Source organism: Crinia signifera, chromosome 3 (genome assembly GCF_055691185.1).
Source record: "Crinia signifera chromosome 3, ASM5569118v1, whole genome shotgun sequence".
Lineage (NCBI taxonomy): Eukaryota > Metazoa > Chordata > Amphibia > Anura > Myobatrachidae > Crinia > Crinia signifera.
In genome coordinates, this window is record NC_139219.1 from 339,347,992 (window position 1) to 339,352,115 (window position 4,124).

The window sequence follows — 4,124 nt, forward strand, 5'->3', positions numbered from 1 at the left end:
GCCATGATGCCAGAGCCTGCTACTGCACGCACTGCGAGGTTGGGCTCCACAGTGATGGCCGCTCTCTCCGCATACAGCTTTCATCTCCTCCTGTGCCTATAGCAGAGGGCGTGGCTAATAGGTCCTGGTCCTTGTGGGGAAGGGGAAATAGCTAAAGCATTACTGACCATAAGGACCCTGTCTCCCCCTAGTGGTCAGGTCCTGCATATGAAGGGGAGTTAGCCAGCTTTATAGTGATACTGGTATTTCCTCTTCACCATAACGACCTTTATGGTCCCATAGATGTCAGGTCCTTAGGGTGAAGGGGAATTAGCCAGCTGTATAGTGATAATGCTATTTTCCCTATGCTATAAGGACCTTTATGGTCCCATAGATATTAGGTCCTTATGATGAAGGGGAATCAGCTAGCTTTATAGGGATTATGTTATTTCCCCTTCACCGTAAGGACCTTTATGAAAAACGATATAGTGCATATACATTGAACAATATTATTTAGGGACACCATGCCTCAACATCCACGAATATGCAGGGTCTAAGAATATCCTAGGATGGAAATGTATGTGGGCGTGGCTTGGACAAGCATGTGATATGGTTTAGGGTGTGAGAGGTGCTTCTATCTCAGCCCAATCCGCGCCATTAGCTGCAGTGCCCTCTCTGCGGTATTTTGCGTCTGCGGGCTACGTACAGATCTGCCATGGCAGTGATTGAGGCCTGGATTTCCCTGATCTCCAGGCTCCTCGTCACCGGAAGTGAAGAGCCATCTTGGGCAGCCCCGCCTTCCGGAGCGCTGTGTCCGGGGCTGGTCTTGCTGCCTGAGCCAGGACGCTGTGCAGCGGCTTCATTGTCAGCAGTCGCTCCCTCAGACCCCTTCCTGCCCAACCTTCCTGGGGGCTGCTGGAGTAATCCCGAGGTGTCAAGCACCTTGCTCAGACGCCGTTGGCGTTTTACACTTTCATTTGCCTTACCTGAGCGGTTCTGTGTTCATCGCTCAAAATGGGGTTACCCGGAAATGCTGCCGCAGCATCTAGGCCTGGAATATTAGCTAGGTGGTCTCAGTCCACTGCTCAACCTCCTCAGCTGGTAATCGCCCCTCCCCTTCCCAACCTTTGGGAGATTCTCCTCCAGATGACACTGTACAATTGAGGCAACGGGATGCGGTTAATTTGCCGGCGGTCGGGATCCCGGCGGTCGGAATCCCGACACTGGAATCCCGACCGCCGAAATCCTGAAACTTTCTCCCTCCGTGGGTGTCCACGACACCCATAGAGGGAGAATAAAATAGCGTGCCGAGCGTAGCGAGGCACCGGGCCCGCTGCGTGGCGAGCGCAGCGGGCCCGCAAGGGGGGGCGATCCATGTCCCCCCCTTGTCGGGATTTCGGCGGTCGGGATTCCAGTGTCGGGATTCCGACCGCCGGGATCCCGACCGCCGGGATCCCGACCGCCGGGAAATCGTATCCGATCCGAGGCAACAGATATCACTTGTTATAATGGCGCCCATACACTAGGGCGATCGGATGCATCGGATCGCATGTTATGGTGCCCAGGAAGGTGTCTGTGTAGCGCAGCACTGTGAAGGAGAGCTGGCGGGCGGAGTTGGCAGAATTTGAAAAAATTATTTAAAACACTGGGGGGTCCTCTGATTGGTCGAGAGAACTCTCAGCCAATCAGAGGCCTCACATTCAGGTGGCCGCTGATTCACTGAAACAAAATTCACATTCTTCCATTTTTCATGTTTCAGCACTTTTTCAAATTAACTTTTGGAAAATTTGATTCAGAACGTTTTTTTTTTCCCTGGATGTGTCCACAGAAATGTTTGTAAAGCCAAGTGCACACGGGGCAATTCTAGCAACTATCACCTGGGATACGGCTGCTGAACGACCATATCCACAGGGAGACGGGCGCCGGGAGTGCGCTGGGCGATATATCAGTGAGCGATCATCGCATATCGCCCCGTGTGTACAGAGCTTAAGAAGAACAGAAAATGGTTGAGATAGGGAAGCGTATACCACTTTGCAATGGAATAAATCCCTGCGTTCCAACCGCAAGGCGTTTGAGGGTCACCTAGCTGTTTCCGGAGCAGGATTGGAACAGGAGTAGGGGGCTGGAGCAGCAAACCTTAAACTTTTGGAAAATTACCTATTGCTAAGTGCTCGGCACTCCAACTCTGCGTCACAAATTCCCAGGTGCCCTCCGGACTAGCCCCTTTGTCAAGGTGCAGGAACAAAGGGGCTAGTCCCCAAAATGTTGGAGAGTGGAAATATACACGTTTTTGAAAAACCCACTGAGTGCTGCTGTCTGATTGTACACAGTTACAACCACGCTATATATATATATATATATATATATATATATATATATATATATATATAGATAGATAGATAGATAGATAGATAGATAGATAGATAGATAGATAGATCCAAGGAGGTAGTTGCACACACTAACTTAATCAGGGACTGAGTGCCCGGCACAGAGACATGGGGTAATGTATACAAACACAACTGTATGTCAGCAACATCAGATTTAGTCAAAAGAGATTTTTATAAATGCCATGTTTAAAGTGCATAGTGACAAAGAGAATATACAGCAAGAGGAGTCCGTGCAAAAAGTAATCAAAAATACTTAGCAGCAATCAGAATTGGACATCTCCGGTCCTCCTCCATTAGGTCATTGCACGACAGCCTGTGTCGGTGCTAATCAGCACCTTCGTCATGTGCACATAATGGAGGAGGACCGGAGATGTCCAATTCTGATTGCTGCTAAGTATTTTTTATTACTTTTTGCACGGACTCCTCTTGCTGTATATTCTCTTTGTCACTATGCACTTTAAACATGGCATTTATAAAAATCTCTTTTGCCTATATCTGATGTTGCTGGCGTACAGTTGTGTTTGTATATATCCTGTATCAGGATATCAGACTTTTAGAGTAGAACTGTAATTCTGGTATTTATTATGTGTAGTGATTAATGTACTTTTTAGTCCGTCTGTACCCTATGTCCATCATGTTTATGTCACTACCCCCCATGTATGTGGGTACATTCCCAGCACGCCAACTGTAATATTACCCTGTACATCATATGGTGCTACCCTTATATGGTCACACAGGAAGGATCCCAGGAGAAACTACAGTAATCTCACCAAAAGGCAATCTCCACAGGGGATGACCCAATTACCCTGTGATTGTTCCTTCTATTTACCCTCCCTTGTGCCTTCCTGAACTCTAACAGACATTGTGGCAGGTGGGCAGCAGGACATCGACAGCTGTAGATTGAAGGAGGGATAGACCTGAGGCTTGAACCCACCAATCAGGAAGCTGGACAAACCCCACTGATGTTTCAGGCACTGTGGGAATTTGGAAGGTATTAAAATCACTTGCACACAAGCCAGCTCCTTATGTTGGTCACTGGCCTGGGCTAAGAGGTCATACTCTGCCTTGGTGTCTTGTGGAATGCATTATCTGCCCTGAGTGGGCCCCATTATACTCCTGTGTGGAGGGTCCAGTGCTGTGTGGACTTATACAAGTACCGTGCACTAAGAAAGAATAGAAAAGTCCCAAGGCGCAGTCTCGGAGTCCCTGCTGCCGCAATATTAATGGAGATTCACTGTACTATCTCCCTTGTGGATTTGTGAAGAAGAAATAATAATATTGATGGCGCTTGACTCCGTCGTGTAGTCGTGGGTTCCAATATAGAATTGGAGTAGTCTATAAACTCCTATAAAGGTTTCTTTAGGTCGAGGTCTACGGTGTGTATCCTCCCCTCAGAATGTCCCTCATGTAAGTATGGGGATAGATGGATAAAAAAAGGAAGGAAAACCGTGAGATATACAGTAGAAGGAAGTATTTTTTACTTGTTATTTTATCCTATTTGGTTTTAAAAAAATAAAAATACTGTCAGTACTGAGACAGCCTCCATCTTTATTTCCATGCACTGCTCGTGATATGAGGCAGTCTATGTGAAAATGCTGAGGAGACGCTGACACAAATAAAAAAAAGATACCGTGATAGGAGTAGCACCACTTTGCGAACCGTAAGTACGGTACGCATAACCACAGAACTTGGAAAGCTACACTCCTGGTGATCCCGCTAAAAAGATACCTTTATACACACATCAGTGCATGCTTTCTA